Source organism: Dipodomys merriami, unplaced genomic scaffold (assembly GCF_024711535.1).
Source record: "Dipodomys merriami isolate MVZ:Mamm:240054 unplaced genomic scaffold, mDipMer1.0.p SCAF_140, whole genome shotgun sequence".
Classification (NCBI taxonomy): Eukaryota; Metazoa; Chordata; class Mammalia; order Rodentia; family Heteromyidae; genus Dipodomys; species Dipodomys merriami.
This window is the reverse complement of record NW_027202716.1, coordinates 2,342,455-2,354,952: the sequence shown is the minus strand read 5'-3', so window position 1 is coordinate 2,354,952 and position 12,498 is coordinate 2,342,455.

Genomic DNA, 12,498 nt, shown 5'->3' with positions numbered 1-12,498 from the left:
GGGTTAGGGTTGGGGATAGGGTGAGTTTTAGTGTGGGGTTGAGGGTGTTAGTTTGGATTAGGGTTAGGGTTAAGGTGAGGGTGAGTGTGAGGGTTAGGGTTAGGGTAAAGGTTAGGTTTAGAGTTAAGGTGAGGGTGAGGGTGAGGGTTAAGGTTAGGGTGAGTGTTGGGGTTAGGGTTAGAGTGACTGTTAGGATGAGGGTTAGGCTTAGGCTTAGGGTTTGGGTATGGGCTAGGGTGAGGGTGAGGGTTAGGGTTGGGGTGAGGGGTAGGTTGAGGGGTAGGGTTGGTGTTAAGGTTAGGGTTGGGGTTAGGGTTAGGCTTAATGTTAGGCAGATGGGGAGGGTGTGGGTGAGGTTTAGGGTTAGGGTGAGGGTGAGGTTTAGTGTTAGAGTTAGCATTAGGGTAAGGGTTAGTGTGAGGTTTAGGGTTAGGGTTAGTGTTACTGTTAGGGTTAGGATGAGGGTGAGTGTGAGGGTCACGGTTAGTCTTAGACTGAGGCGGAGGCTTAGGCAGAGCGTGAGGGTGAGGGTGAGGGTTAGGGTTAGGGTTTTAGAGTTACGGTGAGTGTTAGGATGAGGTTTAGGTTTAGCATTAGAGTTAGGGTGAGGGCTAGATTTAGGGTGAGGGTTAGGTTTAGCGTTAGGGTGAGATTTAGGGTTAGGGTTAGGGTAAGGGTTAAGGTGAGGCTGAGGGTTAGTATTAGGGTTAGAGATATGATGAGGGTCAGGGTTTGGGTTAGGGTTAGCGTTAGGGTAAGAGTTAGGGTTCGGGTTTAGTTTAGGGTTGGATGAGGTTTAGGGTTCAGGTTACAGTGAGGGTGAGGGTTAGGGTTAGGTTGAGGGTATGGGTTTGGATTAGGGTTAGGGTGAGGTTTAAGGTTAGGGTTAGGGTGAGGATTAGGATGAGGATTAGGGTTAGGATTAGGTTTAGGGTGAGGGCTAGGGTGAGGGTGAGGGTTAGGGTTATTGTTAGGGTGAGGTTTAGGTTTAGGGTTAGGGTTATGGTTAGGGTTAGGATGAGTGTGAGGGTTATGGTGAGGGTGAGGGTTAGGGTTAGGGTAAGGGTTAGGGTAAGGATGAGGGTTAGCGTGAAGGCTAGGGTGAGGGTTAGGGTTAATGTTAGGGTGAGGGTTAGGATGAGGGTTAGGGTTACGGTGAGGTTAGGGTTAGGGTTAGAGTGAGGATTAGGTTTAGGATTAGGGTTAGGGTGAGGGTGATTGTTAGGATTAGGGTTAGGGTTAGGAGTATTAGTGTTATACTTCTGGTGACTTTTGCAGTGATGGTGAGGCTGAGGTTGATGGTTATGGATAGGATTAGGGTTAGGTTCAGGTTTCGAGTTAAGATTAGTGTTATTGTTAAGGTTAGGGTTAGAGTTAAGGAGAGGGTGAGGGTGAGTGTAAGGGTGCAGGTTAGGGTTATGGTTAGGGTGAGATTTAGTTTCAGGTTTAGGATTAGGTTTAGCGTGAGTGTGAGGTTTAGGGTTAGAGTTAGGGTTAGGGGGAGGGTTAGTGTGAAGGTTAGGGTTAGGGTTAGTGTTATGGTTAGGGTTAGGGTGAGGGTGTGTGAGGGTCAGGGTTAGTCTTAGGCTGAGGCGGAGGCTTAGGCGGAGCATGAGGGTGAGGGTGAGTGTTAGTGTTAGGGTTTTAGAGTTAGGGTGAGTGTTAGGATGATGTTTAGGGTTAGCATTAGGATTACGGGGAGGGCTAGAGTTAGGGTGAGGGTTAGGGTTAGCGTTAGTGTGATGTTTAGGGTTAAGGTTAGGGTTATGGTGAGGGTGAGTGTTAGGGTTAGGGTGAGGGTTAGGGTTTAAGGTGAGGCTGAGGGTTAGGATTAGGATTAGGGTGAGGGTTTGTGTTAGGGTTAATGTTACGATGAGGTTCAGGGTTTGGGTTAGGTTTAGGGTTAGTGTTATATTTAAGGTTAGGGTTAGAGTTACAGTAAGGGTGAGGGTGAGGGTGAGGGTTAGGATCAGGGTTAGGGTGAGGTTTAGTTTTAGGATTATGGTTATGGTGAGGGTGAGGTTTAGGGTTAGAGTTAGGTTTAGGGGGAGGGTTAGGTTGAGTGTTAGGGTTAGTGTTAGGGTTAGGGTGAGGGTTAGGTTGAGGTTTAATGTTAGGGTTAGGGTTAGGTTTAGGATTAGGTTGACGGTAGAGTGAGTGTGAGGGTTAGGGTTAGGTTTTGGCTTAGGCTTAAGGTTAGGCTGAGGGTTTGGGTGTGTATGAGGATTAGGTTTAGAATGATGGTTAGGTTTATGGTAGGTTAAGGGTTAGGATGAGGGTTAGGGTTAGGATTAGGGTGAGGGTTAGGGTTAGGGTTAGGCTTAGGCTTAGGCTTAGGGTTAGGCTGAGGCTGAGGGTGAGGGAGAGGGTTAGTGTTAGGGTGACTGTAAGTGTAAAGGTGAGGGTTAGGCTGAGCGTGAGGGTTAAGATAAGGTGAGGGTTAGGGTTAGGGTGAGGTTGAGGGTTAGATTCAGGATTAGTGTTATGGTTAGTGTGAGGTTAAGGGTGAGGATGAGGGTTATGGTTAGGTTGAGGGATAGGTTGAGGGTGAGAGTTAGGGTTAGGGTGAGGTTTAGGGTTAGGGGGATGATTAGGGTTAGTGTGAGGTTTAGTGTAATGGTTAGGGTTAGTGTTAGGGTGAGGGTAAGTGTTAGATTGAGGGTTAGGGTTAGGGTGAAGGCTATGGTTATGATGAGGGTTAGGGTTAGGTTTAGGGTTATTGTTAGGGTTAGGGTTAGGGTTATGTTGAGGGTGAGGGTGAGCGTTAGGGTTAGGAAGAGGTTTAGGTTTCAGGTTAGGGTTAGAGTTAGGGTTAGGGTGAGGGTGAGGTTTAGGGTTAGAGTTAGGGTTAGTGTTAGTGTTAGGGTTAGGTTTAGGTTTAGAATTAGGTTTAGGGTTAGGATTAGGGTTAGGGTTACGGTGAGGGTTACGGTGAGGGTTAGGGTTACGTTTAGGGTTAGGGTGTGGGGGAGGGTTAGGGTTAGGGTTAGGGTGAGGTTGAGGGTTAGATTGAGGGTTAGGTTTATGTTGAGGGTTATGGTTAGGCTGAGGGTTAGGTTTAGTGTTAGGGTTATTGTTAGGGTTAGGGTTAGGGTTACAGTGAGGTTGAGGATGAGGGTTAGGTTTAGGGTTAGGGTGAGGTTTAGTTTTCGTGTTAGGGTTAGAGTTAGGGTTAGGGTGATGGTGAGGTTTAGGTTTAGAGTTAGGGTTAGTGTTAGGGTTAGGTAAAGTTGATGGTTAGGGTGAGGTTTAGAGTTCGGGTTAGGCTTAAGCTTAGGCTTAGGCTTAGGCCCAGAGTGAGGGTTAGGGTTAGGGTTAGGTTTAGGATGAGTCCTAGGATGAGGTTTATGGTTATGGTTAAGGTTAGATTTAGGTTTAGTGTTAGGGTTAGGGTTAGGGATAGGGTGTGGGTTAGGGTTAGGGTTAGGTTTAGGGTGAGGGTTAGGGTTAGCGTTAGGGTTAGTCTTAGGCTTAGGCTTAGTGTTATGTTTAGGGTTATTGTTAGTGTTATGGTTAGTGTTACGTTTGTGGTGAGGGTGAGGCACAGGGTGAGGTTTATGGTTATTGTTAGTGTTAGGGTTAGGTTTACTGTTATTGTTAGGGTTAGTGTTAGAGTTACGGTCACTGTGAGAGTGAGGGTGAGGGTGAGGATTAGGGTGAGGTTTCTGGTGAGGTTTAGGGTTAGGGTTAGGGTTAGGGTGAGAATGAGGGTGAGGGTTAGTGTTAGGGTTAGGCTTAGGCTGAGGGTGAGGGTGGGGGTGAGGGTTAGGGTTAGGGTGATCCTTAAGTTTAGGGTTAGTGTTATTGTTAGGGTTAGAGTTAGAGTTACAGTGAGGTGGAGGGTGGGGGTGAGGGTTAGGATTAGGGTCAGGGTGTGATTTAGGATTAGGTTTAGAGATAGGGTTAGGGTGAGGGTGAGGTTTAGGGTTAGAGTTAGGGTTAATGTTAGGGATAGGCTTAGGGTTAGGCTGAGGATGAGGGTGGGGTTGAGGATTAGGGTTAGGGTTAGGGTTCGGGTTAGGGTTAGAGTTAGGGTTAGGGTAAGGTTTAGTGTTAGGATTAGGATTAAGGTTGAGTGTGAGTGTGAGGGTTAGAGTTAGGGTTAGGGTTAGGATTAGGGTTAGGGTATGTGCTAGCATGAGGGTTAGGGTTAGGTTTAGGGTTAGGGTGACATTTAGCGTTAGTTTTAGTGTCAGAGTTAGGGTTAGGGTGAGGGTTTGGGTTATGGTTAGAGTTACGGTGAGGGTGAGGTTTAGGGTTAGGTTTAGGGTTAGGGTTATTCTTAGTGTTAGGGTTAGGGGTAAGGTTAAGGTAAGGGTGAGGTTTAGGGTGATGTTGAGGGTTAGGGTTAGGGTTAGGATGAGATTTTCAGTTAGGGTTAGGGTTAGGGTTATGGTCAGGGTGAGGTTTAGGGTAAGAGTTAGGCTTAGGGTTAGGGTTAGTGTGAGTGTTAGGGTTAGGGTTAGTGTTACAGTTAGGGTTATGCTGAGGGCTAGTGTGTGGGTGCGGGTTAAGGTTAGCGTTAGGCTTTGGCTTTGGTTTAAGATGAGGGTGAGGGTGAGGGTGAGGGATAGGGTGAGGGTGAGGGTGAGATTTAGGGTTAGAGTTAGTGTTAGGGTGAGAGTTAGGGTTAGGGTTAGGGTGAGGGTCATGGTTATGGTAAGGGTGAGGCTTAGGTTTAGGGTGAGTGTTATGGTTAGGATGAAGGTTAGGGTGAGGGTGAGGGTTAGGATTAGGTTTAGAGTTAGGATTATTGTAAGTGTTATTGTTCTGGCTACCTTTGCAGAGACGGTGAGAATGAGGGTGAGGGTTAGGTATGGGATTAGGGTTAGGGTTTGGTTTAGGGTTAGGATTAGTGTTATTGTGAGGTTTAAGGTTAGAGTTATGGTGAGGGTGAGGGTGAGGGTAAGAGTTAGGGTTAGGATTAGGGTTAGGGTGAGGTTTAGGTTCAGGGTTAGGATTTGGGTTAGGGTGAGTGTGAGGTTTAGGGTTAGAGTTATGGTTAGGGGGAGGGTTGGCGTGAGGGTTAGGGTTAGGGTTAGTTTTAGGGTAAGGGTTAGGGTGAGGTTTAGGGTTAGGATTAGGGTTAGGGTGAGGGTGAGTGTGAGGGTTAGGGTTAGGGTTTGTGTTAGGCTTAGTGTTAGGCTGAGGGTGAGATTGAGGTGAGGGTTATGGTTAGGGTGAGGATCGGGGTTAGGGTTAGGGTGAGGGTGAGGTTTAGGTTGAGGATTAGTGTTTGGGTTAGTGTGAGGTTTAGGTGAGGATGAGTGTTAGGGTTAGGTTGAGGGCTAGGGTGAAGGTGAGGGTTAGCTTTAGGGATAGGGTGAAGTTTAGATTTAGGGTGATTGTTAGCGTTAGTGTGAGGGTTAGTGTTAGGGTTAGTGTTAATGTTAGGGTGAGGGTAAGTGTTAGGGTAAGGTTTAGGTTTATGGTGAGGTTTAGGATTAGGGTTAGGGTTAGGGTTAGGGTGATTGTGATGGTTAGGATAAGGATTAGGGTTAGGGTTAGAGTTAGGGTGAGGTTGAGGGTGAGGGTTACGGTTAGGGTGAGTTTTGGTGTTAGGGTTAGAGTGAGGGTTATTGTGATGGTTAGGCTTATGCTTAGGGTTTGTGTATGGGTTAGGGTTAGGTTTGGGGTGAGGTTTAGGGTGAGGATTAGGTTTAGTGTTTGTGTTAGAGTTGGGGTTAGGGTTAGGCTTAATGTTAGGCAGAGGGTGAGGGTCAGGGTGAGATTTAGTGTTAGGGTGAGGGTGAGGTTTAGGGTTATAGTTAGGGTGAGGGTTAGTGTGAGGGTTAGGGTTAGGGTTAGTGTTAGGGTTAGGGTTAGGGTGAGGGTGAGTGTGAGGGCCAGGGTTAGTCTTAGGCTGAGGCGGAGGCTTAGGCAGAGCATGAGGGTGAGGGTGAGTGTTAGTGTTAGTGTTTTAGGGTTAGGGTGAGTGTTAGGATGAGGTTTAGGTTAGCATTAGGGTTAGGGGGAGGACTAGAGTTAGGGTGAGTGTTAGGGTTAGGTTTAGGGTGAGGTTTAGGGTTAAGGTTAAGGTGAGGCTGAGGGTTAGGATTAGGATTAGGGTGAGGGTTTATGTTAGGTTTAGAGTTAGGGTGAGGTTCAGGGTTTGGGTTAGGTTTAGGGTTAGAATTATAGTTAAGGTTAGGGTTAGAGTTACAGTAAGAGTGAGGGTGAGGGTGAGGGTTAGGATCAGGGTTAGGGTAAGGTTTAAGGTTAGGATTATGGTTAGGGTGAGGGTGAGGTTTAGGTTTAAAGTGAAGGTGAGGGGGAGGGTTAGGTTGAGTGTTATGGTTAGGGTTAGTGTTAGGGTTAGGGTGAGGGTTAGGTTGAGGTTTAATGTTAGGGTTAGGTTTAGGATTACGTTGAAGGTGAGGGTGAATGTGAGGGTCAGGGTTAGGGTTTGGCTTAGGCTTACGGTTAGGCTGAGGGTATGGGTGGGGATGAGGATTAGGTTTAGTATGATGGTTAGGGCTATGGTTAGGTGAAGGCTTAGGATGAGGATTAGGGTTAGGATTAGGGTTAGGGTGAGGGCAAGTTTGAGGGTGAGGGTTAGGTTTAGGGTTAGGATTAGGCTTAGCGTTAGGCTTAGGCTGAGGGTGAGGGTGAGGGTTAGGGTTAGGGTGGTGGTTGGGGTTGCCGTTAGGGTGAGGGTTAGGATGAGGATTTATGCTATGGTGAGGGTTAGGGTGAGGGTGACCGTAAGGGTAAAGGTGAGGTTTAGGCTGAGGGTGAGGGTTAGGGTACTGGTGAGGGTTAGGATTAAGGTGAGGGTGAGGTTTAGATTCAGGATTAGTGTTAGGGTTAGTGTGAGGTTAAGGGTGAGGATGAGGGTTAGGGTTAGGTTGAGGGCTAGGGTGAGGGTGAGAGTTAGGGTTAGGTTTTGGTTTAGGGTTAGGGTGATTGTTAGGGTGAGTGTGAGGTTTAGTGTTATGGTTAGCGTTAGTGTTAGGGTGAGGGTTAGGGTTAGGGTGAAGGTTATGGTTAGGATGAGGGTTAAGGTTAGGGTTAGGGTTAGGGTTAGGGTTAGGGTTATGTTGAGGGTGAGGGTGAGGGTGAGGGTTAGGGTTAGGTTAAGGTTTAGGTTTCAGTTTAGGGTTAGAGTTAGGGTTAGGGTGAGGGTGAGGTTTAGGGTTAGAGTTAGGGTTAGGGTTAGGATGAGATTTAGGTTAAGGGTGAGGGTTAGGGTTAGTGTGAGGGTTAGTGTTAGGGTTAGGGTTAGTGTTAGGGTGAGGGTAAGTGTTAGGTTGAGGGTTAGGATTAGCGTGAGGGTTATGGTTATGCTGAGGGTTAGGGTTAGGGTTATGGTTATTGTTAGGTTTAGGGTTAGGGTTACGGTTACCGTGAGGTTGAGGGTGAGGGTTAGGGTTAGTTTAGGGTGTGGTTTAGTGTTAGGGGTAGAGTTAGAATTAGGGTTAGAGTGAGGGTGAGGTTTAGGGGTAGAATTAGGGTTAGGGTGAGGTTTAGGGTGATTTTTAGGGTTAGAAGGAGCGGTAGTGTTAGCGTTAGGGTGAGGGTAAATATTAGGCTGAGGGATAGGGTTAGGTTGAGGGTTAGGGTTAGGGTTTGGGTTATTGTTAGGGTTAGGTTTATACGGGTACGGTAAGGGTGAGGGTGTGGGTTAGGTTTAGGGTTAGGATGAGGTTTAGGTTTCGGTTCATGTTAGAGTTAGGCTTAGGATGAGGGTGAGGTTTAGGGGTAGAGTTAAGGTTAGTGATAGGGTTAGGGATAGGGTGAGGGTTAGGGTTAGGCTTAGGCTTAGGCTTAGGCTTAGGCCGAGCATGAGGGTGAGGGTTATGGTTCCCGTTAGGGTGAGGTTTAGGTTTATGTTTAGTGTCAGGTTTAGGATGAGGTTTAGGGTTAGGGTTATGGTTAGGTTGAGGGCTAGGGTGAGGGTTAGGGTTAGCGTTAGGGATAGGGTTAGGTTTAGGATTAGGGTTAGGGTGAAGCTGAATGTGAGGCTTGGCTTAGGTTTAGGTTTAGGCTTAGAGTTAGGGTAAGGTTTAGCGTTAGGGTTTGGTTAGGGTGCAGGTGAGGCTGAGGATTAGGGTTAGGTTTAGGGTTAGATTTAGGGTTAGGTTTAGGGTTAGGGTTAGTGTTATGGTTAGGGTTAGGGTTAGGGTTATGGTGAGGGTTAGGTTTAGGTTTAGGGTTAAGCTGAGGGTGACTGTGTGGGTGAGGATTAGAATTAGGTTTAGGGTTAGGCTTCGGGTTAGGGTTATTGTTAGTGTTATGGTTACTGTTAAGTTTGCTGTAAGGGTGAGGCTGAGGGTGAGGGTTAGGGTTAGGGTTAGGGTTAGGGTTATTGTTAGGTTTAGAGCTACAATTGCGGTGAGGTTGAGGGTGAGGGTGAAGGTTAGGGTTAGGGTGAATTTTAGGGTTATGGTTAGGGTTAGGATGAGGGTTAGGGTTAGGGTTAGGGTTAGGGTTAGGATTAGGGTTAGGGTGAGGGTGAGGGTGTGTTTTAGGGTTAGGTTTAGGGTTAGGCTTAGAGTTATTCTGAGGGTGAGGTTGAAGGTGAGGGTTAGGGTTAGGGTGAGGGCTAGGGTAAGGGTTAGGGGGAGCATTAGGAAGAGTGTTAGGATTAGAATTAGTTTTAGGGTGAGGGCTAGTCTAAGGGTGAGCTTTAGCTTTAGGTTTAGGGTGAGGGTTAGGGTTAGGGTTAGGGTGAGAGTTAGGGTTCGGGTTAAGTTTAGTGTTAGGTTCAGGGTTAGGGTAAGGGTTATGTTGAGGGTGAGGGTCAGGTTTAGGTTGAGGGTTAGGGTTAGGATTAGGTTTAGGGTGATGGTGAGGGTGAGATTTAGGTTTAGAGTTAGGGTGAGGATTAGGATGAGAGTTAGGATTAGGATTAGGGTTAGGGTGAGGGCTAGGGTGGGGTTGAGGTTTAGGGTTAGAGTTAGGGTTAGGATTAGGGTTATGGTTAGGGTTAGGTTGAGTGTGAGGGTTAGGGTTAGGGTTAGGATTAGGCTTAGGGTTAGGGTTAGGGTAATGGACAGTGTTAGGATTAGGGTAAGGGATAGTGTGTGGGTTAGGATGAGGGTTAGTTTTAGGATTAGGGTAAGGGAGAAGGCTCTGGTGAGGGTTAGGGTAAGGGTTAGGCTCAGCATGAGGTTGAGGGTGAGGGTTAGGTTTAGAGTGATTGTTAGGTTTATGGTTAGGGTGAGGGTTAGGATGAGGTTTAGGGTTAGGGTGAGGATGATGGTTAGGGTAAATTTGAGATTTAGGCTGATGGTGAGGTTTAAGATAAAGGTGAGGGTTAGGATGAGGGTTAGGTTTAGGATTAGGGTAAGGGTGAGGTCTCTGGTGAGGGTTAGGGTAAGGGTCAGGGTCAGCATGAGGTTTAGGGTAAGGGTTAGGGTTAGAGTGAGGGCTAGATTGAGGATTAGGGTTAGGGATAGGGTTAGTGTGAGGTTTAGGGTGAGGATGAGGGTTAGGGTTAGGGTGAGGTTGAGGGTAGTACTTAGGTTTAGGGTGAGGGCTAGTGTGAGGTTTAGGGTTAGAGTTAGAGTTAGTGTTAGGGTTAGGTTTAGGATTAGGGTGAGGGTTAGGGTTAGTGTGAGGGTTAGTCTTAGGGTTAGCGTTAGTGTTTGGGGGAGGATAAATGTTAGGGTGATGGTTAGGGTTAGGGTAAGGGTTATGGTTAGGCTGAGGGTTAGAGTTAGATTTATGGTTATTGTTAGGTTTAGGGTTAGGTTTACAGTTATGGTGAGGTTGAGGGTGAGGGTTAGGTTTAGGGTTAGGGTGAGGTTTAGTGTTAGGGTTAGAGTTAGAGTTAGTGTTAGGGTTAGGGTAAGGTTTAGGGGTAGAATTAGGGTTAGGTGAGGGTTAGGGTGAGTGTTAGGGTTAGGGTGAGGGTTAGGGTGGGTGTGACAGTAAGAGTAAAGATGAGGGTTAGGATGAGGGTGAGCATTACGATAAAGATGAGGGTAAGCGTTAAGTTTAGTGTTAGGGTGAGGATGAGGATTAGATTGAGGATTAGTGTTAGGGTTAGTGTGAGGTTTAGGGTGAGGATGATAGTTAAGGTTAGTGTGAGCGGTAGTGTTAGCGTTAGGGTTAGTGTTAGGGTGATGGTAAATATTAGGCTTAGGGTTAGGGTTAGGCTGAGAGTTAGGGTTAGGTTTAGGGTTATTGTTAGGGTTAGGTTTATATGGGTACAGTGAGGGTGAAGGTGTGAGTTAGGTTTATGGTTAGGATGAGGTTTAGGTTTCGGGTTCGTGTTAGAGTTAGGCTTAGGGTGAGGGTGAGGTTTAGGGTTAGAGTTAGGGTTAGTGTTAGGGTTAGTGATAGGGTGAGGATTAGGGTTAGGCTTTGGCTTAGGCTTAGGCTTAGGCCGAGCATGAGGGGGAGGGTTAGGGTTTGGGTTAGGGTGAGGTTTAGGGTTAGGATTAGCGTGAGTGTTAGGATGAGTTTTAGGGTTAGGTTTAAGTTTAGGGTGAGGGCTAGGGTGAGGGTTAGGGTGAGGGTTAGGTTTAGGACAGGGTTAGGTATAGGATTTGGGTTAGGGTGAGGGTGAGTGTGAGGGTTAGGGTTGGGTTAGGCTTATTGTTAGGGTGAGGATTAGGGTTATGTTTTGGGTTAGGGTGAGGGTGAAGGTGAGGATTAGGTTTAGGTTTAGGTTTTGGTATAGGGTTAGGGTTTGTGTTAGGGTTAGGGTTAGGGTTAGGGTTAAGTTACAGTTAGGCTGAGGGTGAGGGTGCGGGTGAGGATTAGGGTTATGGTTAGGGTTAGGGTTAGGGTTATTGTTAGTGATATGGTTAGGATTAAGTTTGCAGTGAGGGTGAGGCTGAGGGTGAGGGTTATGGTTAGGGTGAGGGTTAGGGTTAGGTTTACTGTTATTGTTAGGGTTAGGGTTAGAGTTACAATGAGGTTGAGGGTGAGGGTTTGGGTTAGGGTTAAGGTTAGTATTAGGATTAAGGTTAGGGTTAGGGTTAGGGTGAGGGTGAGGTTTAGGGTTAGAGTTAGTGTTTGGGGGAGGGTTAGGGTGAGGTTTAGGGTTAGGGTTAGTGTTAGGGTTAGGGTGAGGGTGAGGGTTAGGTTGAGGTTTAGGGATAGGGTTACCTTTAGAACTAGGATTAGGGTGAGGGTGAGTGTGAGGGTTAGGTTGAGGGTTAGGCTGAGGCTTAGGGTTAGGTTCAGGGTGAGGGTGGGGATGAGTATTAGGGTTAGGGTGATGGTTAGGGTTAGGGTTAGGGTTATTGTTAGGGTTAGGGTTACAGTTATGGTGAAGGTGAGGGTGTGGGTGAGGGTTAGGGTTAGGGTTAGGGTGGGGTTTAGGGTTAGGATTAGGGTGAGTGTGAGGGTGAGGTTTAGTGTTAGATATAGGTTTAGGGGGAGGGTTAGGGTGAGGGTTAGGTTTAGGGTTATTGTTAGGGTAAGGGTGAGGTTGAGGGTTAGGTTTAGGCTTAGGGTTAGGGTTAAAGTGAGGTTTATGGTTAGGGTTTGAGTGAGGGTTAGAGTTACTGTGAGGGTGGGGTTGCAGGTGAGTGTGAGGGTTAGATTGAGGATTAGTTTTAAGGTTAGAGTGAGGTTTATTATGAGAACGAGGGTTAGGGTAAGGGTGAGTGCTAGGGTGAGGGTGAGGGTTAGGGATAGGGGTAGGTTGAGGTTTAGGGTTAAGGTGGTGGTTAGGGTTAGTGTGAGGGTTGCTGTTAGTATTAGGGTTAGTTTTAGGGTGAGGTTAAGGGTTAGAGTTAGGGTTCGGGTGAGAGTGAGTTTTAGCTTTAGAGTTAGGGTTGGGGGAGGGTTAGGGTTAGGGTTAGTGTTAGTGTTAGGGTTAGGGTTAGGGTGAGGTTGAGTGTGAAGGTTAGGGTTAGGGTTAGGCTTAGGCTTAGGGTTAGGCTGAGGGTGAGGGTGAGGATTAGGGTTAGGGTGAGGTTTAGGGTTAGGATTAGGGTCAGGGATAGGATGAGGTTTAGGGTTAGGATTAGGGTTAGGATAAGGGGTTTAGGATTAGGGTTAGGTTTAGTGTTAGGGTAAGTGTTAGGGTTAGGGTTACGGTGAGGCTGAGGTTTTGGGTTAGGGTGAGGATTAGGTTAGGGTTAGGGTGAGGGTGAGGGTGAGGGTGAGGGTTAGGATTAGGGTTAGGGTTAGGGTTATTGTTAATGTTATGGTTAAGTTAAGTTTTTGGTGAGGGCGAGGCTGAGGGTGAGGGTTAGGGTTAGGTTTAGGGTTAGGGTGAGGGCTTGGGTTAAGTTTAGGGTTATGGTGAGGGTGAGGGTTAGGGTTAGTGTTAGGGATAGGCTTATTGTTAGGGTTAGGGTTAGAGTTATGGTGATTGTGAGGGTGAGGGTGAGGTTTAGGGTTAGGGTGAGGGTGAGGTTTAGGGTTAGAAAAAGGGTTAGGGGGAGAGTTAGGGTTAGGTTTAGTGTTAGGGTTAGGGTTATTGTTAGGGTTAGTGTTAGAGTTATTGTGAGGGTGAGGGTGAGGGTGAGGTTTAGGGTTAGGGTAATGGTGAGATTTAGGGTTAGAGTTAGTGTTAGGGAGACAGTTAGGGTG